This window comes from Equus caballus, unplaced genomic scaffold (genome assembly GCF_041296265.1).
Source record: "Equus caballus isolate H_3958 breed thoroughbred unplaced genomic scaffold, TB-T2T haplotype1-0000016, whole genome shotgun sequence".
Classification (NCBI taxonomy): domain Eukaryota; kingdom Metazoa; phylum Chordata; class Mammalia; order Perissodactyla; family Equidae; genus Equus; species Equus caballus.
Genome location: NW_027222391.1, coordinates 10,814,988 through 10,841,780, shown reverse-complemented (window position 1 = coordinate 10,841,780; position 26,793 = coordinate 10,814,988). Strand labels below are relative to the sequence as shown.

At 41.7% G+C, this 26,793-nt stretch overlaps 1 protein-coding gene across 46 annotated transcripts in view; it reads right to left on the bottom strand.

The window, feature by feature from the left end:
* Window positions 1–25,701, bottom strand: part of LOC138922834 (olfactory receptor 2AE1-like) — a 142,510-nt gene extending 116,809 nt beyond the window's left edge. For 3 of the 46 annotated variants that reach the window (XM_070259225.1, XM_070259226.1, XM_070259214.1), the window contains exons 1-5: window positions 13,193–17,964; window positions 8,132–8,958; window positions 4,927–5,021; window positions 4,578–4,783; window positions 417–622 (exon numbers count right to left, since the gene is read on the bottom strand). The gene's annotated coding sequence lies outside the window, so the exon portion shown is untranslated. Of the gene's footprint in view, window positions 1–416; window positions 623–1,978; window positions 2,384–2,479; window positions 2,958–2,979; window positions 4,784–4,926; window positions 5,022–8,131; window positions 8,959–13,192; window positions 20,958–23,281; window positions 23,338–23,890; window positions 24,096–24,242; window positions 24,412–25,373 lie in introns of those variants that run through there. The other 43 variants (XM_070259228.1, XM_070259229.1, XM_070259223.1 and 40 more) reach the window with 39 other exon arrangements.
* Window positions 25,702–26,793: the final 1,092 nt, after the last annotated feature.

The window sequence follows — 26,793 nt, the reverse complement described above, 5'->3', positions numbered from 1 at the left end:
TTGGGACACCCAGTGGAGGCAACAAACAGAGGCCCTGTCTCGGGGGAGCTTCTGTGATTGTTTTCTCAGTCAACTCGCTTGCCTAAGTTCTCAAAACAATTCCACTTTCCTACACCTTGTCCACACTCCTCGCTCATTGATCATATGTGCTGGACCACCAGAGGGAAACAGAGAAGTCATCAGATGGGAACTTTTCTTCATAAAAACTTCAAAACAAAACAAAACCAAAACCAAAATGAGATCCTCCATCTCTTCTTTCCTCCTTCCTTCCCACCATACTGAAAGGTTTCCCTCAATGCTTTCCTTAATCCTCCCAACCTGGGATCTGCCCACCCTTTCCAAGTCACACCACTTTCACATGTGTGGACTATCTGCCTTAATTATCTACTTTTCCAGAGGACCAAGACTACATTTACCTCATCACAGCTGGAAACACCAAGCAGAGCTCAGAATCCTCTGGAGGAATACATTGGCAATGGGAGGGATCTATGGGGAGGTCCTGCCCAGCATGCTCTGGGGCGGGGCCACGTCCAGGGGCAGGGCCTGAGAGACTCTGAGAGCCTGTTTGGCTTCTTGAGGGCGACGGCACTAGCAACACGGCCAGACATCTCACCTCAGGCTTCTGGAAGATATGAGTTGAGATTTAATTCAAAGACAGGTTCTGAGGAAGGTTTCTGGATGCCTGAGTGACCTTCCCCACTGCCCAGCCTGAAGGATCCTTTCCTCCATCTGCCATTTCCATTACGGTGGGCAGGCCCTCACAGCCCCTGGGCCCCCAAACTCTCACTCCAGGCCCAGCCTGAGAAGGCGCTCAGAGGCCTGGGGGCGGGCTGTGCCTGCCCAACACCACCCCCTTTGACGATGGCACTCTTAGGAACTCCACCAAGGTGAGAATAGTAATAAATAGAGTAACAACATTGACAACTGTTAAGGCTTCACCTTACACTGGCTGCCTGGCCTTGCACAAGTAGCCTGAGTCTCAGATCTCATCTATTATGTGCAGATACTGACGTGTACTGATAGGGTTGGTCCTCGGAACTGGAATGAATGAGTAAAGAGTTTTGAACAGTGTTTACCTAACACTAGAAGTTTAATATGTGCTACCCATTATTATCACTCATTTAAAATGCTAGGCCTCCTCTTTATTATTTTAGAAGTATCAATTTACCACTCATTCATTCTTCCTTCCTTCAGAATGAATTTATTTAGTACCTAACATGTGCCAGACACTATGCCAGGCTCTGGAATACAATGGTAAGCAAAAAGGTAGAGTCTCTGCCTTCATGGATCTTACAGTCTAGAGGGGAGATCAGGCAGAAATCAATCATACGAGATTGTGTAAATGTCCCATGTTACATTCTATGAAGGGTTCATGAGCTGGTTGTCGATGCCAAGGGAGTTTAAAACATGGGGATTTGGCCTAACCAAGGAGAAGAGGGTCTTCCTCACCCACCCCTCAGGAGCTGATAAGGCTTAAGAGGTAAAAGGTGAGTAGGAGACAACTTGGCAAAGCAGGGAGGGAGAAGTGTTCCAGGCAGAGGAATCTGGGTGATGAGAGCAGGGAGAGTGAGGAGGGAGGAACGTGATGCAGCAAGAAGAGGGAAAAGCGTGGGAGGCACCGATTAAGCAGAGTTCTCTGGGCCAAATGAACTAGTTAAGTCTTTGGAGCAATGGGGAGCCAGGGGAAATTTTTAAGTTAGGATTTCTTTATATGTGTAGGGTATTCAGATTTTAGTTGTATTATTTGAGTTTCCAAAAGATTACTGTGAATTAATACTGTGAATTAATGAATTACAGTGATTTAATGTGAAGAATGCTTTGGATGGGGTAAACAGGATGTGAGAGACCAGTGAGAAGGCCACTGCAGTAATCTACGAGAGAAATGATGTCAGCATGGACCACAATGGTGGTGACCAAAGTGGAGTAACGTGGACGGATGTGAGTGGCATGACTTCATTAATTCTAATAAGACGGAACATTTTTCCTTTTGTTTCGCTCCAGTGCCCAAGAGGTACAGGTTGGTGCAAGATGTGGGGTCTTTTATAGAGTTGGACAAGTCAGCAGACACGAAACATTTGAAAAGGCTGCTTGAACTGCTGACTAGCCAAAATCAAAGAGGAAGTTGACCTTCAACCCTTTGTTTTATTCCAGCTGCAGAAGTCATTTTCAGTTACTCTCTGACTCAAGTAAACACCACTCCCTGTCACCTTATCCCTTTGAGGGTTGGTTCACTTCTACATTTTCACTGGGACATGATTCTCACTGACAGTAGAAAGTTCGGCACCCAGACCTGCAGATGTGAAGACACTTGCTCCTCTCTCGAACTATTAGTACTTCTGGGAAACACGTCCCAGTGCCAAACTGTCCTGGTCCTGAAATGACCCTGTTATTTGGGGAGGTAGTAAAGGAAATTACATGTGTTAAACCCCGAGCGGCACTCTCTTTGGACATCGAAAGGTGTAAATGATAAAATACTTACTAGACTTAAAGACCAGGGAGTAAACGGGGGGCTGGATGCTGCCCAGACTCTGTGTGTCAGCAAAACATATCTGAGCTCAGCGAAGTAATCCAGGACCAAGTGTTTTCCTCAGTGGAATAATTAGACAACAGAGGTGGGCAATTTAGAAAAGATAACTTCTTCTGTCCCTGCTTTAGAATTTCTATTACAAACAAAACCCAAGCCTTAGCAAGATTTAAGAGCATGGGACAAAGACGGCTAGATGTTGAACTGCTGGGAGTGGAGCCCACGTTTTATTTATCTTTGTATCCAAGCACATCCGCAGTGCTTGCCACAAGGCAGATACTCAGTGAATGTTGGGTGGATCAAGGATTCCTCTGTCTTTTCATGGGGTATTTATATGGTATGGGAATTCAGTCATTTTTTGCCCCACTAGGTAGAGATGGATGCTTTCTGTTCTCCATGTTTACTTTGAACACCATTTAGCTACAGGGATGTTCTAAAATGAAATAATAAGGAAACCAGCTTTAATACGATTTTATATATACAGACAGATACACTTTCTGACCACGTGCAGATATGAATGCTCTCCCTGGAAGATGCTTTTGTAACCTAAATTGCACTAGAATGAGGTTAGAGATGGGGAAGAAAGGGAAAGTAAGGCAAAACTCACAGCTTAATTTCTAGACAGGATTGCTGCTTTAAAAATGAATTTCAGGTGCTTCTTGGCATACTTGGCCCAAGCACTGGAGATTTAACAGTGATTTGTGATTTGGTGTGACCCAGAACATGGCCCAATGGTCCTCTATCCTTTGAAGCCGTCAGTCTGTTTTCTTGATTGCTGTTCTGGACTTTCTCACCGTCACTAACCATCAGGGCCCCATTCCTTCTGCTCTGTCCTAGTGGAACAGTCCCTTGACCTTCATTCTCCCACTACTCTAGTCTCGACTTCTCCTTGTTGCCAGATTACTCTATTATTGCTTCTCAAATTGTGGTTCCCAGACCAGCAGCATTAGCATTGCCTGGGAACTTATTAGAAATGCAGATTCTCGGGCCTCACTCTGGACCTACTCAAGAAGAAACTTTGATGTGGGGCCCAGCAATTTTAACAAGCAAGGTAATCTCCAAGGTGAGAACCACTGCTGTACGTAAAGCTCAGTTCTGAGCATATCACCCCTTTGCCCAATACCCTTTATTGCTTTCCTGCCGACAACCACATGAGTGTGTGTGTGTGTGTGTGTGTGTGTGTCTGTGCGCGCCCTTCTATCCAAGGCCTTCTGCAATCAAGCACCAGCTCAGGTGTCCCCACGCAGGGAGGTGTGTTCCACAGTCATCCTAATGGGTCACCTGCTCTTCCCTCTGCTCTCCTGCCGCCTCTCTCTGTTAATGTTGGGTCCTCTGCTATAAATACCCACCTCCTCCCTCTCCTTGGAGAAACCTTACTCATTCTTTAAGGCTCACTTAAAAATTAATATTTATCTAAGGAATCCATACCTGTGCCTTTAAAACCAAATAGTACTGAAGGCTTTATAAAGAACCACGGCAGGCCCTCCCCCACCTCACAACCCCAATCCTTCCTATCCCCCCAGTTCCATTCCCCATGGAAACCACTTGAGCCGTTTCTATCACAGTTGTTCTGGTGTTTACCTCTATTTATATAACTAATACGCAAATACTTGTATTTAAAAGTAATTTTAAAATATTAGACACTAACTTCTTGCCGTGGTAGATAAAATTTGAGTAAGTAAAATTGCAGGTGGATGAAATTTGGTCGACACCCCATTCCCCTCTTCACTCTTCTCAATCTTTCCTCACTTAAATCTTTATTCATGCAAAGTTCATCTTGGCATGGAAGGTGACTCCTTTCCTGGAACGTGTTCAGAGACTGCTCCTCCCCTGCTCCCACAGAGCTGTGTATCTCTCTTAGTGCACTGTCCCCCTTGCCCTTCCACGTTTGTATGTATGTGTCTCCCATTCCCACCAGCTTGTAAGAGCCAGAAAAGTCTAATCCGTCTTTTACTTTCCCAGAATCCTCCCAGGGCAAAGCACAGGGCCTGGGATATAGCACACACTGAGCAAACGTGGCCAATTTAACCGTAAAGTAAAATATCTGCCTGACCTTTGAAGCTTGCTGGTGTGACAGCAGTACTTGGAATGAGTCTTCCCGTTCCAATGTGGTTTTCCAACATTATTGTGGGAAATAGTAAACTGGAGTCAGGAGACTTGAGCCACACCACCTTCTTGGTGACTTCTTTTAAGACCTTGGGGAAGGCACTTAATGGTTTTGCTTCCGTTTTTTCATCTATAAAGTGGCAACAATAATATCTATGGACAGAGTTGTAGGGAGGACCAAATACAACAGCACAGGTTATCAGGTATAAGGCGTTACATTGATTCCTTATGTTTAAAACAAAAAGGCAAACCATTTTCTGGTAGCACATAGGGCTATAATGAACATTAAAACCAACCTTTAAATAGAAAACTTTATTTTTAGATGATCCAGGGGGTCTTTCTTCCAAGATCAGCCTAAGATTTTTTCGGAGGAAACTGTATTCTCATTGTCCTGAAATTTGAAGCAAGAAAACTCAATCGTTTAAGACCATTTGCCTATTCTTACTTGTTGATGAGAAATCACGACTACTGCCACCCTTTTAGCCTCTGAAGGAATTGTAAGCTTTGTCTTGATTTGATGGCTCAAAAATAAAATCTACCAAAGGTACGTTTTCTAAGCCTCGTCTGGCTCTACCCATTAGAAAAGTGTGAGCTACTGTTCTATCAAAACTAATTATATTTTAAATCTACAACCAAGTCTCAATTACCAAGGTTAATGGGACTACATACATACATAATTCTCTCTTACATTTATCCAGTGTTTTTAACTTCTTCAAAGCACTTTTCACTGTACTGCATATATAAAACAGATGCATTTTTTTAAATCCACAAATAAGGTAAAAAATAAATCTTCAGATCAATAATTTCAACTTTGTACCTGTCAAAAGCTATTAGAACTTGCAAAATTGTCTAATAGGACTTTCATTGCCCTACTCTCCTCTCGACCCCTCTCAACTAAGGCCAGAAAAGACCGAAAGATCTGGAGGAATCTCCAGAGGAGAGGAAGCCAGAGAGGGAAGGAAGCCAAGGACCTGGGCCATCCACAGCCTGGATCATTAGCTCCAGCGTAATTGAGAATAACTGACTGTATGTGTGACTATGGCCAGAAAATCCAGAAAGAGATGAAAAGGCAAAGAAAATGACGTGTGAGTAACAGTATTTACAGGGTCTGTCTTTGTCATTCTCTCAACAAGCATTACTGAGTGCCTACTGTAATGACAGGTGCTTTCAACAAAGAGGATGGACACAGCATGAACAACCCAGGCAAGACTGCTATTTTCATAGTGATGACCTTCCTGAATGGTGCAGACAGACAACAAACACAAAGACACACAACTTCACATAAACGAGATAACTTCAGGTGGCACTAAGCTCTGTGGAGTCCATAAACACAGGAATGTGATAGAGCCTTGGGGAAGGGATGCTGTTGTAGATAAGGTTGCCAGGGAAGGCCTCAGGGTATCGGAGCTGCAATCTGTGAGAAGAGCCCACCCTGTGCAGGTCTGCAAACCAGATGGTGGAATGAGTGAACTCGCCAAGTATGCTAGAGGGAGAGGGGTCCAGGCCAGTTTCAAGGGGTTCCAGGAAAGTCACTGTTCTGTGGTTATTCACTTTGTGTCCTTTTAGGGATATTACTAAAACCTCTCCAGGACCCCGGATTTATTGCCTCTACAATGCGGGTTGCTAACACTGATCACCTGGACAGGGGAGCGCTGAGAAATAATGGGTAAACAATTGTGAGGAGCCACATAAATGCTAAATAATGCTCATGGTAATAAGCTTTTATTAAAGTCAGCACCTTGATAGGCAGCTCACAATCGGATACCTTGGCAAATGTGTAAATTGACGTGGCTGCTCCCTGTGCACACCAGCACCATCCTTTAAAACAGAAAAAAATAAATGAGCCTATGGTCATGATATTCGAAGTAGTTAGTGATCAAACAACTGTCTGGAGAGAAAGCTGGTGTGTGAAGTGTACAATGGGAGCAGGAAGATAACGGCACATCACAGCCCAGCTCACGCAGAGGATAACTCATGAATTGACTGGATGCTTGCTGGTGCACACACCATCCGCTCCAGGGTGGTACTCTAACCCCGTCAGGACTAGGTGCTGCCACCAAAAGGCCCAGCAGACAGGAAGGGGAGTGAGAAGGAGCCAGAACAGAAGCATCTCTGGCAGCAGCCCTCTCTGGCCCTCTTGGCCTTGGAAAGCCACCCCTGGGGGAGGAATGAGCAGCCAGCACCAAGGGCCCTACCTTGGAAGGGCACCAAGGAAGTGGTGGGGGGTGTGAGGGAGGAGGGATGAGCATTGCATTTCTCCCTACGAGAATGAAATATGCCAACGCCAGGAGAGACTTCAGTTGTCGTTATAACTGAGCCTCCCCACACAGAGATATGAGTCCACCCCTTAGAAGCAAATCTTCCTCCCCCAAAACCTCCCCCCAAAATATAACATTAACATCACAAAAAATGAATTCTTTTTTGTGGGTCCTACCATCTCTTTGATATAAATACACAAGTGCCTAAACATTCTTTCCCATCTCCCATCCCACATCGGCAATCAGATTGTGACACACACACACACACACACACAAGCACATGCTCACACAAATACCACACACACCCAATTCCTTTGTTAAGCCCTGGCTCAGCTATTATAAGGTACCTGTGGAGTGTAGGTCACATAGTAGAAAAGTTTAAATTACTGTTGCTTCTACTCTGAAAAGCAGACAGGAAGAAAAGACAATAAAAAAGAAAACACTTATTTTAAGGCTGATACTAAACACTCTACTCCACGTTCACTGAGGTCAATTTCCCACTGTGGGATGGGGAGAATCGAGATGATCTCTGAGGTGCTATGAACCCACAGTGCAGACTTCACGTTTTGAGGCTTGACTAGAAACGACGGGGACGTGAAAAAGAACATGGCGAGATAATCCTAGTCTTCAGGAAATTATGGTTTAAACTGGGCTGGAGAAAGACCAAGATCCTCAAAAAAATCTAATTGATTTTAACCAAATGGAGTAATTTTAAAATGTTAAATACACTGGGATATCATATTAAAAGTATTCTGGGAGAGCATGCCGCATGGGACATGGTAAGTGCTGAATTTCCTGCTGCTAAGGGAGGCATTCCTATCTGCCAGTGTCTCATGCTGCTCAGACCTGAACCATTCATTTAGGTAGACCATTTGTCCAAGTGCGTCATTTCCCAAAATAGCCAATGGAGGACTCCAGGGAGAACTGTCCTGAGGAGATGTGGTCATCCTCAAGGCCAAATCAGTCTAGACTAAGATGGTTCTTAGCAAGACTGCCCAAAGGGCTTCTAGACTTTGTTTGGTAAGTGTTGTTAATGCCTTGGTAACAATGGACTGTTGATAAGGTGGGAGATAATGTCAGAAGGAAGGAAGGTATCTGCTCACATCTTTTGCTTTTAACTTAAGCTAACCCATAAAATCCATTATCAAACCCCAGGGAATGCTCCCAATTATTGTCTTGGACCCTTCATTTCGCTTTGCTTTGTTTTTGTTTTTTTTTTTCAACTCTCTATTTCTGTTTTTACCTGGCACTGACTCGCTTGACTCCTCTTCTCCTCTCAGCTTCTGGCTCTGTGCTCCCCCTTTAGACTTGATGAGTAATTTTGGTTTTCCTGCTTTTCACCTTTGGCACCCCTTCAAAAATGGGTTAGGTTTATCTTCTGGCTCTTTCTACTTCTGACTGCTTGGAAGTTTGGATCATACTTAGCCAAGTTTTGATCCCAGGACCTTTCCCTGGCTTTGACCTGTCTCAGTGGCATCTGTGCTGGGCTTGACTCCTCCAGGTGAGGGCGTCGGCAAGAGGGAGGATCAAGCAAAGATCAAGCAAGGAAACAGGAAGAATACCTGGCTCAGCTTAAACTGTGCAGGGCACTGAGGCCTTGCTGGCCGTCCAGTCTCTGCCTCCTTCTTCCTCTGCTGCTTTCATTCCCTCCCGTCTCTGACTTTCAATTTTTATTAAGTTTCCACCTTCTGACTGCTCAATCCTCTTCTAGCATCCCTTTGTAAGATTGAAATGGGAGTGGGAGTGATATCCATTAGCCAAAATAAGTTCCATAGCTGGGAGAAACTGCTGAATCTCTGGTGTCTTTATAGCACTTATCAAATCCCAATTAACCATATTAGTTGGCAAACTGCTCTGGCTTCCCAGGCAGTCAGCTGGTAGGTGAGTCAATAAATATCTGTCAGATGGATGGATGCACACTCACTAGTTGTGTAGCATGGCATCAGGTACTTTAAATAATACAAAGTATAAGACTTCATCCTTGGCTGAAGAAGGACATCTTCTCACGGCCATTCACAAAAGGACTGTTTGGAAACATCACCAAGCGCTAGACCAGCTTCGCTACTTCTTCTAGAAAACAAGAAGAAATCTCTTGTTTCAAGAGATGTTTGTGTCATCTCTTAATGCACAACTGGCTTCATGTGGGCAAAAGGGAACATGAGCAAAGCCCTGGTTAAAGCATAACAGACACCCTTGGGCTAATGAACTGTCGAAGGTAGTAGTGTCAGCGGATTTTCTACATAACTGCTTTGTAAACAGCAACACGCATAAACCATAAACAAGGAGAATGAAGTGAGCACCCACAGACCCACCACTCATGTCAAATCATACAATGTTGATATCACCCCAGAAGCCTCCACTCTCCTGTCTGATAATCTTTCACTTACTTTTCTTTATAATTTCATCACCTTTATAGACTCCCATAAAACATTTAGTTATATCCAGTTTGGGGATCAAAATAGATTAAAAAACAACAATTGCAGGTGCATTCAACATTGGACATGAAAAAGAAAACTGGTTTTTTAATAAGATACTTCAAGTGTACACTTTCCGTAGGTGATCAAGACATTTACTCTTTCGTCCATTTTTATGTTTGCTGACTGCCAATCACTCTACTCCTTAATACTTCAAAGGTATTTTTCCCAAAGCTGCCTTTTGTCTTACACTAATGCTTTCCCGGACTCAAGTGAATTTTGAAGGAGACTGAGCTCATCATGATGAAATGGATGTTGACATTCCATAACCATCACTGTAATTATTCCTAATTTGTACTTTGCTTCAAAAACTCTCTTCCCTTGCCCCCTAAAGTCTGTACTTTCAGAATAGCATCTACAGCTTTAATTATACCTGACAATAAACTACTCTCACCACAAAATCTTGTTAATCACGGTGTACGTTACTATCTTCAAGTATCCTGTTTTTTTAAAACTGCATTTATATCAGGTTCCCAAAGAGTTACAATATTAGCAATGAATGTTTTAACTGTTTCTGTAATTACTGTTTGTAATTACTACAAATCAAAGTTGTACAAACTTTGGATTGGAGGCTGGTTGAATTATCTACCAAACTGGGGTGAATGGTCTTTTAATCAACTGTATACTGAACAAATCTACAGAGTAAAAACTGAGATGGAATTTGAGTGACTTGGTGTCCATCGAGAATCAAATCTGATGCTGTAGTGTTAACAAGGGACTTCAGGTCCAGAATGATTCTGTTAATCACACGTCTTCCAAATTAGTCAGTTAATGTTGTGGGTCCTGATGAGACAGGATTTAGGAAGGCAGAGAGCGGCGGGGAATGCTCCTGGTGATAGGATCCTTAGAGCAAAGGACAGAAGACAAAAGGAGAAGGCTGTATTCATGAGAAGTGAGCTGGACCATAAGCGCTATAATTAGAAGCTTATAATGTCACCACACTGCTTTCTGTAATGTAATATTTTTGTTGTCTGTTATTTTCCTTGATTCAGGTTTTGTATTTTTCATGATGTAATAGTGAGATCTAGTCTCATTTTTCTGTGTATTTGGATACATTGAGTAGAGTGCTCTGGCTGAGTAAAGAGTTTCACATATGGGAGACTTGAGAAACAAGAGTGGCAAGGAAAGTTAGGTCAGATTATGAAAATTCTTAAAATGTTTCTATTGGACTTAATCCTTCAGAAGTCATTTAGTGTTCTCTTTTCTTTTTTTGTAACTGAGAGCACCATGAGGAAAGGAGTGTTTTTGATGATCTATTTTATTTTATTTCTTTCTCTTTTCTTGGAGGAAGATTGGCCCTGAGCTAACATCCGTGCCCATCTTCCTCCATTTCATCCGTGGCTCGCCTGCCACAGCATGGCCTGATCAGCAGTGTATAGGTCTGTGCCAGAATGGGAACCTACAAACCCCAGGCCGCCAAAGAGGAGCACACAAACTTAACCACTACACCACCGGGCTGGCCCCATTTTTGATGATTTCTAAGGGGTAAAAACTAGGCAGGGAGATTAGGTAAGATGATATAGCAAAAATTCAGGCATTAAGAAATAAGGTTAGACTAGGCTGGCGATGGCGGCCATGGATTGGAAAGGAAGGAAGGATGGATGCAGCATCATAAGGGAAAAATTTGCTTCTTTCCCTTTGTCTTTTCAGCCATTTGGGCTTAACGGTGTTCAGTGCTCCTGATTTATTTCCCTTCCCATTTATATTTTCCTTCTTCCCTCGATAATCTACTTTTGCTTTCCCATTTTTCCCTCTCTTCTCTCCTTTGCTTGCATTCTTATCACCTTCCCTGATAGGACGATGACTGAATCGGGCAGGTAGACATGAAATGGGAGATCTGAGTAGAAACTAACTATAAGATTTACTAATTAGAGTATGTTGCTGCTTAACACATTTTTTTTTAACCTTTCATCTGCAGTTAAAAAGAAGAAAAGAAAGGTGAGGAGGCAAAAAAGGAGTAGAGAGGAAAAGGGAGAGACTCATTTATCCATTCATTCAAGAAGTGCTGTGTTTCCAGAGAAAGAGAGAGTGCCAAAGAGATAGAGAAAACACCACACAATAATTTGTGTTATTGTAGTTGTATCATCTATTTCCCCTTCTAACTCAGTTGGGTAAAGTAGAGATGCCAGATGGGAGGCTAAAGACTAAGGTGAGATGGGCAGTCTCCCTCCCTCCCTTATTGCCTGCTGCTTCTCATATCAAAAGATGGAGTCTACATCCCTCCCCCTAGGCCTCAGTGACTGGCTCAACCAATAGGATGCTGTGGAGGTGACTTTCTGGGACTTCTGAGGCTAGGCTGTAAGAAGCCTGGTCTTTTGGAATATATCCTCTTGGGATGCTTTCTTTTGGAACCCAGCCACCACTTTGAGAGATGCCCAAGTCACATGAAGAGGCCACATGCAGGCCCTCCAGTTGGCAGCCCCGAATAAGATAACAGCCAGCATCCTCAGCAAACACAGAAATGAACCATCTTGACATCCAGCACAATAGAGGCAAAGAGGATTTCAGCCCAAGCTGACATCTGACTGTACTTCCTAGGAGACCCCAAGCAAGAACTGCCCAGCGAATCCCAGCCAATCCACAGAACAATAAGAGACAAGAATAAGTTACTGTTTCAAGCTACTCTACTTTGTTGTGGTTTGTTATACAGCAATAGATAACTTTTTTCATCCTTACACGAGACACAAAGAATATCGAAAGTTTGAAGATTCATGATGCCACCCGGAATGCATGTATATTTTTTACGTATTTTTTTCCTTTTAAAGGTCACTTTCTTATTCATTAGCCTTGAAATTGGAATTTGAATTGACCTTGATCAGAAATCCTAAGAAATGCTTAAGCAAATATTTTAAGCACTATCATATTTTGAGTACTAGTTCAGGATAAAGTGGTATTGATGTGACAAGAATAATGGATGTGTAATTAGAAGATGGAGTTTAAGTCCTAGTTCTGTCATTTATTACTGTGTGGCCTACAACAAGTTATTTCACATTTCTGCTTCCTAGTTTCCAATGCTATAATGTAATCGAAGGTATTTAGTGATGCATGACAAAACACAAACATTCAGTGAATTTCCATTTCTTTCCTTCCTATGAAAGTCCTGTACTCATAAGTGCAACCATATCAGAGCCTATCATACTGCTTCCTAAAACTAAATATTTTTATTATGTATCAAATGTTTCCCTTGATAACTATTGCATAAGCTTCCATAGTGTTGCCTTTACTAGTGTGATCTGCCTCACTTTTCCTGTGGGATAGTTTATTTAATAGATTTTGGGGACTCATCCTGTTGCTGGATTCTTACAAAGACTCTTTTGTGATAACCTTCTTTGGTTTTCAAGGACATGGCCCTGTTTCTCGAGTGTGGTTCCCTACTGTAGCATAAATGTTAACAAGTTAAATGCATATCACATAAGAATTTTAATTGTTCATCATATGTTTATGTATTGAAATATAGAGTCGAATTGATATAATTGGTAACATTACCCATTTGCTTTGATTTGAGATGTCAAGTGATTGAAAAAATTTTTAATTCAGAATTGAATTACCTTGCTTATTTGAATTTATCATTTTTGCGTAATTAGGATGAACTAATTTTTTTTTATTAATGTTATGATAGATTACAACCTTGTGAGATTTCAGTTGTACATTTTTGTTAGTCACGTTGTGGGTACACCACTTCCCCCTCTGTGCCCTCCCCCCACCCCCCCTTTTCCCTGGTAACCACCGATCAGATCTCCTTATCAATATACTAACTTCCACCTATGAGTGGAGTCATATAGAGTTAGGATGAACTAATTTAATTTGCAGTTATCCTTAAATGACTTAACTGATGTCTGCTGAGGTTCTCAAGGCCACAGGATTATGGAGTCATGCTGAACATCACTCTGTCTCTTAGGGTTGGAAGTACAAGTGCACCTTGTGAAGCCTGGAGACAGAAGTTACAAGCTTGATTTTTTCTCCATTAATGTTTTTTTTCTGTTTTGTCCCCCTCACCTCACTCTAGGCTGCGTCATGTTTCCCAGAAGGACCACATATTGCACTTGGAGGTGGTCCTCCTTTTCCAACTTTGTTCTGATTTTATGTCATTTTTACTTGGTGTTGAGCTCACATCTCAGTTCTGCAAAGGAAAGCTGGTTATTTATCTGGTAACTTGTGGTTGGAATCCCCAAGAGAGTGCTCTTTATAGAGACTGAGGGTCCTTTAGCAAATATTGCTTTTTGATGATGCATTTTAATAAGCCTTTTAAAAATCTGGATACCAGACTACCGGCTAGGGTACCTGGAAGCAATAATTTTAAAATAGTGCTTTTCAAACTGCAGGTCCTGACCAACTAGTGGATTATGAAATAATTCTAGAGAGTGTGACAAGCACTTAAAAAACAATGAAACAAAATGGAATAGATAATATTAGAGTGTATTACACGTAAAAAGGTAAGAACAGTTTCATAAAATTTTTATATTCCTTTGGTGTGTGTGCGTATATACTGATTTACGATAAAAAATAATTTATAGATTTATTTTGTGAGTTGCCATCAAAAGAATTTGAAAGTCACTGCCATGGATTTAAAGTTATCTGAAACACAGTTTTGTAATATAGCAGTTTGAAATGAAGCCCCAACAATATATGTAACAAATAAAAGCGTAGATAGGTTTTAGCTGCAAATTTTAAAGGGATTGGCAAGTTACTTTTCCTGAGAAGTCTAGCCCTGGGATGACTGGGTATTTTCCAAAGGGCCAGGAACCAGTTATCCCAATAAACGGTAGGGGCCTCAATGCTCTCTCCCTGGGAGGCTCTGAGGTAACGTTCCTCATCTCACTTGTAATGCTGCTGTTGCCTTGCTGCAGTGGCTGTTGGAAGTACTGCGTCTTCCCTAACCAGATCAGAAGGACCCAGTTTTCCCAAAGTCTTGGTCTGCCAGAAAGATGGCATTGCACTTCTCCCCGATTTGTGGGACCTGCACCCAGCTTGGAGAGCTGGAAAACTCCAGCCCTTAACTCCCCTCTTTGCTAGGGAACCACGTTTTCCTTCCCACTGGGTCCTTGGAAGATGGGAAGCAGCAGTAAGGTTACTTGTGTTTTATCCACACCATGTGCGTCTGTGTTTTTGTGTGAAGGCTGACTCATGTGGAGGAAAGTTCTATGCCTAGAATTATAAAATTAATGCTAATCAGAGTAATGCAGCATGCCACTTCCAATCTGCTAATGAGCTTTGGGGAGAGATGGCACATCTTCCTGCAGCTGACGGATGCCCCTTTTAGAGGATCTACGACATCCTCCCCAGGTCTTCACTCAGCTGGGCTAACACACTTCAGAACAAAATAATCCTCAGGGCAGGATGGGACCCCTTGCTTTTTGGTTCTTGTCCCTTGAATCAGTCTACTCTCTGTGCCACTAAAATGGCTGCCTATTAAACTCATCAGTGGAATCTGCCATACTGTGTCACTTAAACTTTTTCCATCTGCTTATGGTTTTTACTCGTTTTTCATAGAAAGCCCTGACCTAAATCTCTACTCTTCTTTTATAATGCTTTCATTTTGACCTTACTACTGCTGAAAGTCAACCAAACTCATTCATCACTGTCCCTCCCCCCAATCTCCATGAACATTATCCTGTTATCCAGGTTTTTAACATCCACTCAAGAGATTGTCAACAAAAATGGACTAAACCTTTACATGGAACTTCTTTACCCCCACATGGGACATTTTCAAGAATAGGAGCTTTCAGATGAATTAGCAATGTAGATAAATTTGTTACCAACACTAGAATCTCATTCTAAAATATTTTCTACAGCTCAAAACATGGCATAAGGCAGATTCCTATTTAAGAGAAAGGGCCTTCTTTTAAGTTGTCTTGAAGATTCTGAGACTGTCCTTACGAGCAGTGCTATGAGAGGATATGAGGCACAATCTCAGTCACCCCAAGAGTTAATTTAAATGGAGAAAGTGAGATGGTTTCCCAAAACATTGGAATTGATTTTTCCCTGAGTCTCTCCATAGTTGTAGATTCTGATAATCACAGAATATAGAGAAGGAAGAAACTTGGTGTTCCTTCTAACTGCCTCATTTCACAAACCAAGAAATTGAGGATCAGAGACATGAGGTCATTAAAGTCATCCAGTTACTTAGTTGCTTACTTCGACTAGGGTGGTTTCAGAAAGGATGCAGAAAAGTACAAGTATTTGAGAGCTAGTTAGGGACTGTATTAATCAACACTGTAATAATCAGCTCTGTGTCCTTGGGTGCTGCGACAGCTGGGGGTCCACTGCTGCAGCTGACAAATAAAGTGTGAGGAAGAAACAAAAACTGAGGGAGTCCATCGCCACTAGACCTGCCTTATAAGAAATGTCAAAAAGAGCTCTCCTGTCTGAAATGAAAAGGCAAAGGATACAAAGCTTTAAACAAGTTGATAAATAGATAAAATCAGAAAACTGCAACTCTGTATCAGAACATGTTAGTAAACAATTATGATGCAAAGGTTAAAGGGAAAGAAAGCATTAAAAATAACATTAACCATTCCAATTTGGTAACAAATTCACAATACAGAAAGAAAGAATTTTGACAACAAAAATAGCAAGGGAAGAAGAAAAGGACAGAACTTGCCTAGTCAAATGAAGCAAAAATGCTATCAGCAGAAAAAGAACTATCTCATCTGTGAGACCTTTTATACAAACCTCATGGTAACCACAAAACAAAAATTAAGGCAGAGTCACGAAACATAAAAAAAGAGGAAACTGAAAAACACATCACCAAAAACCGTCAAGCTGAAATTGTAGTGAGAAACACAAGGAAAAAGAAACAAAGGAAATATAGAGCAACCATAAAACAAAAGATAAAATGGCAATAGTAAGTCCCTATATATCCATAATCATCCTAAATGTAAATGGATTGAATGCACCAATGAAAAGACAGAGAGGCTGGACAGGTTAAGAAAAAGACCCAAAAATGTGCTGCCTCCAGGAGACCCATCTCAGCTCTAAAGAAAAACATAGGCTCAGAGTGAAGGGGTGGAAGATGATACTCCGACCAAATGACAACCAAAAGAAAGTGAGTGTAGCCATAATTCTATCAGACGAAATAGACTGCAAGCCAAAAAAGACAAGAGACAAAGATGGGCATTATAAAATGATAAAGGGGATAATCCATCAAGAAGACATAACATTTATTAATATATATGCACCTAACGTAGAAGCACCAAAGTCTATAAAACAACTATTAACAGATCTAAAGGGAGAAACTGACAGCAACACCATAAGAGTAGGGAACTTTAATACCCCACTTACATCAATGGATAGGTCTTCTAGAGAGAAAAATCAACAAAGAAACGTTGATCTTCAATGAAACACTAGACCAGATGAATTGAACAGATACATATATAATATTCAATCCAAAAGCAGCAGGATATACATTTTCTCTCAAGTACACATGAAACATTCTCAAAGATCCACTGTTTGTTGGGAAACAAAACAACTCCCAATAAACTTAAGAAGACTGAAAAGATATCAAGCATCTTTTCCAACCACAATGGTATGAAACTAGAAATCAACCACAAGGAGAAAGCTGGAAAAGTCACAAATATGTGGAGCCTAAACAACGTGCTATTCATTAACTATTGGAACAACAACAAAATTAAAGGAGAAATGGAAAAATATCTGGAGGCAAATGAAAAGGAAAATACAGTGTACCAAAATCTATTGGATACAGCAAAAGCAGTACTAAGAGGGAAGTTCCTAGCAACACAGGCCTACCTTGTGAGACAGGAAAAATCTCAAATAAACAATCTAACAATACATCCAACAGAATCAGAAAAGAAGAAAAATGAAGAGCCCAAAGTCAGGAGAACAAAGGAACTACTAGAAATCAGAGCTGAAATAAATGACATGGAGAGTAAAAAGAAAATAGAAAAGATCAGCGAAACTAAGAGCTAGTTCTTTGAAAATATAAACAAAATTGACAAACCTTTAGGTAGAATAAGACAAAAAGAGAGAAGCCTCAAATAAATAAAATCAGAGAAGAAATCACAAGCAATATAACAGAAATACAAAGGATTACAACAGTATTCTTTATCAATGTTATAAACTACATTAACAAAATGAAGAATAAAAATCACATGATCATCTCAACAGACGCAGAGAAAGAATTTGACAAGATTCACCACATATTTATGATAATAACTCTCAATAAAATAATTATAGAAGGAAAGTACCTCAACATAATAAAGGCCATATATGACAAACCAACAGCTAACATTATACTCAATGGTGTAAACTGATAGCTATCCCTCTAAGAGCAGGAACAAGACAAGGATGCCCACGCTCACCCTTCTTAGTCCTAGCCAGAGCAATCAAGTAAGAAAAATAAATAAAACATATTCAAACTGGAAAGGAAGAAGTAAAACTGTCACTACTTGTGGATGATGAGATTTTACATATAGAAAACGCTAAAGAATCCATCAAAAAACTAAAAACAAACGAGCAGAAATAAAAAATCAAGAATACAATCCTATTTACAATCACAAAAAGAATTAAGTGGGTAGGAATAAATTTAACCAATGAGGTGAAAGACCTATACACTGAAGACTATAAGACATTGTTGAAAGAAATTAAAGAAGACATAAAGAAACAGAAGGATATTCTGTGCTCATGGATTAGAAGAATCAACATAGTGAAAAAGTCCATGTTACTTAAAGCAATCTGCAGATTCAATGTAATCCCTATCAAAACCCCAATGACATTTTTCACAGAAATAGAAAGAAGAATTCTAAAATTTACTGGAAACAACAAAAGTCCCCAAAGAGCCACAGCACTCCAGAGAAAAAAGAACAAAGGTGGAGGCATCACATTCCCTAATTTCAAAGTATACTACAAAGCTGTATTAATCAAAACAGCACGATACTGGCAGAAAAGCAGACACAGATCAATGGAACAGAATTGATAGCCAAGAAATAAACCCATACATTTAGGAACAGCCAATTTTCAACAAAGGAGCTAAGAACATACAATGGAGAAGGGAAAGTCTCTTCAATAAACACTGTTGGGAAAACGGACAGCCGCACACAAAAGAATGAAAGTAGACCATTATCTTACACCATGCACAAAAATTAACTCAAAATGGATTAAAGACTTGAATGTAATACCTGAAACCATAAAACTCCAAAGAAGAAAACATAGGCAGTAAGCTCTTTGCTATCATTCTTAGCAGTGTCTTTTTGAATATGTCTCCTCAGGAAAGGGAAACAAAAGAAAAAATAAGCTAATGGGACTACATCAAACTAAAAAGCGTCTGTATGGCTAAGGAAACATCAATACAATGAAAAGACAACCTAGCAATTGGAAGAAGATATCTGCGAATCATTTATCCAATAAGGGGTTGCTATCCAAAATATATAAAGAACTCAACAACAAAAGAACAAACTTAGTCAAGAAACGGGCAGAGGATTTGAACAGACATTTTCCCAAAGATATACAGATGGCCAACAGGCACATGAAAAGATGTTCAACATCACTAATTATTAGATAAATACAAATCAAAACCACAATGAGATATCACCTCATGCCCATCAGAATGGCTATTACTAAAAAGACAAGAAATAAGAAGTGTTGGAGAGGGGCCAGTGCCATGGCCGAGTGGTTAAGTTCGTGTGCGCTACTCACTTCAGCAGCCCAGGGTCTTGCCGGTTTGGATCCTGGGCCTGGACACGGCACCACTCATCAAGCCATGCTGAGGTGGCATCCCACACAGCACAGCCAGGATATACAACTAGAATATACAACTATGTACTGGGAGGGTTTTGGGAGAACAAGAAGGAAAAAAAGATAGACAACAGATGTTAGCTCAGGTGCCAATCTTTACAAAGAAAACAGAACTGTTGGAGAGGATGTGGAGAAAAGGGAGCCCTCATACACTGCTGGTGGGAATGTAAATTGGTGCAGCCACTGTGGAAAATAGTACAGAGATTCCTCAAAAACTTAAAAATAGAATGACCAGGCATGACATCAGCATCACGGCGGAGTGAGCTCTTCCCTTAGACTCTCCTCCCTAAGAAAGAATGAAAAGGACATTCATAAACCAACAGAGGACAGGCACATAACACAAAAGACATCTGAGAGACCCATGCAGCCAAATGCCTGAAGGTGGAGGTGCTGGACCCCCCAGGAGGAAGGAGGAGGAAGTAAGGGGATCTCCTCTCCCTCCCCAGCAATGACCTAGGGCACAGGACCATGCACAGCTCTGAGAAAAGAGGGGCCTGGGGGGAGACTCTGTAGGAATGCCTTCGCTCTCCAAGTTCCCTCACATCCCATAGGAAAGCTCCACAGAGGAGGCTAAGCTATTGTGGGGTTGTCTTCATGAAGCCAGCACGCCAGGAGGACAGACAGCGAGGGCAAACAGAGAACACCCACGGGATGGCACATGCAAAAGAAGTGCCCCTCCCCCTGCTGGGCTCACAAGCTCAGCCAGTCAGCCAGGGCAAGGGACCCCGTCTAGAGTGCCCGTGCGTACATTAGCAAAGCAGCAGCTACAAGCAGGCAATCGCAGATGGGTCCTGTCAGCATAGATTCCAAAGGACAAGCACAGACACCAGGGATCACAGCAGGCTCAGAATACACAGCTCCTGAACCTCCTCCAGTGGTGGCAGGTGGAATCTGCAACCAGATACTATCTATGTGAAGGCACAAACCAACCCCATCAAATAGTATGAAGAAATATATTAATAGTCCAGACCAGAAGGAAAATGAAAAGCACCTAGAAATCAATCCTGAAGGCACACAAATTTACAATGTAAACGACAGAGAATTCAAAATAGCTAACATTAAAAAAACTCAACGAGTTACAAGAAAATTCAGATAGTTCAATTAAATCAGGAATAAAATTAATAAACAGAGGGAATACTTCACAAAAGAGATTGACCCTACAAAGAGAAACCAATCAGAAATGTTGGAGATGAAAAACACAATGAGATAAAGAAAAATCTGGATACCCTGAATTACAGAGCTGACGTTATGGAAGACGGAATTAGCAATCTGGAGGACCAAAATATAGAAAGGCTTCAGATGGAGGAGGAGAGAGAATTAAGGCTAAAAAGAACCGAAGAAATTCTCTGAGAAATATCTGATTCAATTAGGAAATGCAACATAAAAACTACGGGTATTATAGAGGGAGAAGGGAGGGAGAAAGGAGCAGAAAGTCTGTTCAAACCTGGAAAAGGAGCTGGAATTACAAGTAAAAGACGCTAACAGAACTTCTGATTACATCAATGTAAAAAGACCTACTCCAAGGCATAGAGTAGTAAAACTGGCAAAAGTCAGTGACAAAGAAGAAATATTTTTAAAGGCAGCAAGGCAGAAGAAAATAACTTACAAAGACCATATCAAACTTTCAGGAGATTTCTCAGCAGAATCTTTACAGGCTACGAGAAGGTAGAATGAGATATTCAAAATTCTGAAAGACAAAAACCTTCAGCTTAGAATACTCTATCCAGGGAAAAATATCCTACAGATATGGTGGAGAAATACAAACTTTCCCACATAAACAAAAGCTGAGGTAGTTCATCGCCACAAGACACCCCAAACAGGAAATGCTCAAGAAGACCTTCATACCTGAAAAAGAAAAAAAAGAGTTCACAAAGCCTTGAGCAAGGAGATAAATAGGCAGCCAAAGTCAGAAAATTGCAGCTCTCTACCAGAAGAGGTTAGCAAAAACTTAATTATGACATGAAAGATAAAGGGAAGGAAAACATCAAAAATAACTATAATCTTGTGATTTTAACCACAAAATCACAACACAAAACAGAATGTGTTATGACCAACAAATCAGAGGAAGAGGAAAGGGATGGAACTGGCTTAGACCAAGGAAATAAGAGGCTATCAGAAAATGGTATATCTCATCTACGAGATTTTTTATACAAACCTGATGGTAACCACTAAACAAATAATCAGAACAGAGACACAAATGATACAGCAAAAAAGAAAACTGAGGGGCTGTCCCAGTGGCATAATGGTTAAGTTCACATGCTCTGCTTCAGCCACCCAGGGTTTGCAGCTTCAGGTCCCAGGCACAGACCTATGCATCTCTCATCAAGCCCTGCTGTGCTGGCATCCCACATACAAAAAACAGAGGAAGATTGCCACAGATGTTAGCTCAGCAACAATCTTCCTCAAGCTAAAAAAGAGGAAGATTGCTTACAGGTGTTAGCTCAGGGCCAGTCTTCCTCACACACAAAAAAGAGAAAACTGAGAAAACCATCATAGAGAACTACCAAACTGAACTGGCAGTCCAAAATACACAAGACAAGAAACAAGGGAAATACAGAGCTGCAAAACAAGTGATAAAATGGCAGCGTTAAGCCCTTATATATAAATAATCACTCTAAATGTAAATGGATTGAATTATCCAATCAAAAGACAGAGTGGTGGGATGGATTGAAAAACAAGACTCATCAATATGCTGCCTCCAGGAAACACTCTTAGCTCTAAAGACAAACACAGGCTCAGAGTGAAGGGACGGAAGATGATACTCTAAGCTAATGGCAAACAAAAGAAAGCAGTTATTGCAATACTTATCTCAGACACAGTAGACCTCAAGATAAAAAAGGCAATGAGAGACAAAGAGGGGCAGTATATAATGGTAAAAGGGACACTCCAACAAGAAGACATAACACTTATAAATATACGTGTACCCAACAAAGGAGTACCAAAGTACATAAAGCAACTATTAACAGACCTAAAAAGAGATATTAACAACAACATAATAATAGCAGGGGGCCCCAACAGTCTACTTACATCGATGGATAGATCATCCAGACAGAAAGTTAACAAGGAAATAGTGGAATTAAATGGAAAACTAGACGAGATGGACTATATAATAGATATATATGGAACATTCTGTCCAAAAATAGCAGAATACACATTCTTCTCAAGTGCACATGGAGCATTCTAAGGACAGACCATATGTTTCGAAACAAGATAGGCCTCAATAAATTTAAGAAGATTGAAATCACATCAAGCATCTTTTCTGACCAAAATGCTATGAGACTAGAAATCAGCTACAGGAAAAAAGCTGGGAAAGTGACAAATATGTGGACACTAAACAACATGCTACTGAACAACCAATGGATCATTGAAGAAATTAAAAGAGAAATCAAAAAATATCTGGAGACAAATGAAAATGAAAATACACCATACCAACTCATATGGGATGCAGAAAAAGTTGTCCTATGAGGGAAATTCATAGCAATACAGGCCCAGCTTAAAAAAACAAGAAAGATCTAAAATAAGCAATCTTAAAATACAGTTAGAAAATGGAGAACCAACAAAGCCCAAAGTCAGCCGAAGGAGGGAAATAATAAAAATCAGAGCAGAAATAAATGAAATTGAAACCAAAAAAGAAAAAAGAACAGTAGAAAAGATCAGTGAAACAAAGCGCTGGTTCTTTGAGAAGATATGCAAAATTGACAAACCCTTAGCCTGACTCTCTAAGAAAAAAAGAGAGAAGGCTCAAATAAATAAAATTAGAAACGAAAGAGGAGAAATTACAACAGATACCACAGAAATATAAAGGATTATAAGAGAATACTATGAAAAACTATATAGCAACAAACTGGACAATCCAGAAGAAACAGATAAATTCTAAGACTCATACAACTTCCCAAAACTGAATCAAGAAGAAACAGAGAATCTGAATAGCCCAATCACAAGTAAAGAGATTGAAACAGGTAGCTTAGTGGGAAACTACTTACCCTGACAAGGTTACCCACTCAAAGCTAACAGCCAACATCACAATTAATAGTAAAACACGCTATATTTTTCCTCAAGACTGACTTGATTTCTACTATTTCAACTTCTCCTTTTCCTTTAATGCATGGATCCTGCTAAACCTTATAAATCCATTACAATATAAAGTGGGGAATGAATAAAGAGCTCACCTGAGGGATGTGCACTCTCTGTGGCTCCTGGGCGAGTACAGAGGACTGTGGTTCAGCTGAGGGGACAGAAAGAAGACAGGGGTCCTGAGATTTAGCTGTCTTACAGCTCTTAGATTCACCTCCTCAAATCTCAGCACCCCAGTTGGGGATCATCCTCCCCATAGGCACAGGGCCCTCTGGGCCTTGAAAAGGCACAAGAAGGATCATGGACAGGCAGCAACACCTGTCTTTGTGTGATTCTGAAATGATCATGGAGCTGAAATCTGCAGTTTTTTACTGAGTGAACATAAACTTTACTCGATTGATTTAACAATAACGCATGCGTCCTTCTGGATAACAGAAAGAAATAAAAACAACCGATCAGTTGAATTAAAGTACGCCAAACGACAAGACACTATTCCTTCATTAAAGTTAACTTAGCAGAAAAATGCTCAGTATGCATCATTTATCTATTTTTCTCAGTAATATTATTCAACCCCTGGTATACACAATCCACGGAAAGCCTAGTAAAAGAGATGGGAGGATTTAAGGCAGGAATTTGTAATTGTTCATTTCAGCTGGGAAGTATTTCTCAAAAGGCCCTTTCGATAGATGCTTTTGGTAACTTACCTGTGAGAGAGTGAACTGTCACAAACTGCGTTTCCCTGGACAAGTCACTGAAATTTTCAGGCCCAATGTCTTTAAATCTTTCAAAAGAGTTAGAAGTAGGTGACCTTGGAAAACTCTTCACAGATCATCATTCTTGGATCCTGTGACATCAGGATAACGTCACTAATGTCACATGTGGTGGTGGACATGTGTGACAGCAGCGCATCTATAAATAGCGGGGGCCATTTAAGGGGACTGGAGACAGAACTTCCTCCCTCTGCCTGGTTGTCCCTTACCCCCAGACCTTGCCCTCACGGCTCTCCAACAAAGCAGCCTTTCCTGAGCAGCCTGCCCCTGGGCCACCCCAGCTCACCTGTACTTCCCAGGGACGGCCCAAATGCCCCACTGTCACACAGTGTGGTGGCTCCTGAAGGTGGCATCATCAAGTCTGGTTCATTCTGGGCAGGAGGATCAAGACCTGCTTCTGATCTTGCAAATCTAGCATCTGCTCCTTTCTGGGCTCTTGTCTCTGCTCTGAAGCTCTGGAGAGAGGTCTAAGGTCAGAGGGGCGCTCTCTTCCAGGTAAGTCTCCCTCACAGAGGCCCCCTGCTTCCTGCCTCACAAGGGCTGGTTTGTTTCAAGGCAACTGGGACATGGATCTGAGAAATAAATTCATCTTAGGGGCAAAAAGGCTGACTCTTAGAATTCATTATAACGTCAGACTTCAAGGACAGAAAGCCTGACAATGCAGAGGGGGCCAGGCACCTCTGTCTGACCCAAGGGACCTGAAGAGACACTAGAAATCCCAGGATACATGTGACACATGGTGGGATTCCATCCACATCCTTTCCTTTACATCCCTGGGGACGCAGGGACAGGCCATGTTCCTAAGTGCTGTGAAGGCTGTAATGCCAGTCTTGGGCAGGTGTGACATCAGACAAAGCCTGAGACTGAAGCCAAGCACACCTGCCCTCGAATCCAAATTCCCTGGCTGGGAGCTCCTGACTCGAGCACATCGGGCCACCGACCCGAGCCTCGGTTTCTGGTGAAGTGGTTGTCAGGGTACATTAAACTATCCAGTAAAAAAACAAAGCGTCCTCTAACTATAACAGCAGTTGTCACTTACTTAAGGCTTCCTACCTGGCACTTGTCTAAAATAGTGATCTATGTTTCCAAACGTCGCCGTGAAACAATCATTATTAATATTTATAGATGAGAACCCTGACTCTCGCCCAGGTTCCTTCTGTCGCCCCTGCTAACAGGTGACAGAGCTGGCACTGACCGGGCCTGTAGTGCTCCAGAGCTCGGGCTCCACCGCAGACCCACGGTCACCGTCCGCCTGATAAACGCACTCCTCCCTCCCGCACCCACCGCCGCCGACATGGGCTTCTCTCCGGTCGGGCTGCAGGCGGGCTGGTCACACGATCCTCGGGCATCCCGGACCGCCCCGAACACCTGCGACCCCCGGCAGCCCGAGGGCCGGGGTCTCCCCCATCGGCCTTACCCGCTCTGACGGCCCGCCTGGGTTTATACACCGCCGCGGGGGGCGACGAGGTCGCAGACACTTCCTGCTCCCATCCCCAAGCACAGGCACACCCTTCCCAGCTAGTCCCTCGCCCTCGGTGCGCACCCTGCATTTTCCGAGCACACCCCAAAGTTCCCCAACGGTTCTCTGGAGTCCTGAGAAGACAAACGAGGAGGCTACGGCTGCACATGCGCAGAAGGAGCGTGGCGTCCCCTTCCCGGAGTCCAGGCGGTGAACCTCACCTATTTAAAACTACATTTCCCATAGGCCTCCGCGTCTACATTTCAAGTCACTTTTGGCCTTTCCGCGAAAGCGGGAGCACGGTGTTCTTAAATCTCTCCTGCCCAGGGTCCTCCGAGCCCGAAGAAGTTAAGGGTTAAGCCTGAACTCTGCTGTCAAATGCAAAGGGTAGTCCGCTATTGGCTCCCGATTAAAATAGCATTTTTTTCATAAGTCATTTGGAGGTAATTGGGGAAATTTGAATACGGATTGGATATGGAAAATATTAAAATATTACTTAGATGGTGTGAAAAAAATTTGGAGTTAGGTAGGAAAATTGACTTTGTAAAAAGAAAAAGACATGACGACTGAAGTAGTTAAATTATATAGCTGTAAAATTATAATTTTACAATTTTTCAACCTGGGACCTCCACCCTGTTCCTTTACAGCCGCCGGACCCACCAACCCCTGAGCCCCATCCTGGCGCGCCTGGGGCCCAGTGTGCAGATTCTACTGAGGGTCTGCACAGGTGCTCCAGGGGTGGATGTTTATAGGAAATCTGTTGGGTCTTCTACATTAACATTGATTCTTGCTGAATTCTCTTATTGTTTCATAAATTTTTATGTTAAATATCTTGGATTTCCATGCACATAACGACAAGTTTGCTTGCTTTTTGCTGACGTTTATAATTCTTTGTCATTCTTTACCAAATTACAGACAAAAGCACAAGAATGCTGGTTAAACTATATTAAATCAATCATAATAGACTTTAACATAAAGATCACGAAGGAGAGAAAGTGGTCACACATATGTCGTTTAACAAACATTTATTGAAAACTGACTGTACAATCGACATCATTCTAGGTGCTAGGATAGCAACATCAAATAAAAGAGAGTAAATTCCCTACCCCCATGGAGTTTATGATCAGGCTTGTTGTGGGGCCTATTAGTCAGGGTCCCCTGAAGAAACAGGTGTCAGTTGTCAAGAAACCATGGGACACTTGAGGAGAGTCTAATAAATAGGGCTCTAAAAATGTGGGTAGGGTTAGTGAAGCATCCTGTAACTAGTGTTGGTAGAGAGTTATTATCACCCCCAGGGCTGTAGTGAGAGTAGGTAACATTATCAGAACTTAGCACAAAAGGCCACCCTTATGAGAGCTGTGGTCTTAGGAAGAGAAAC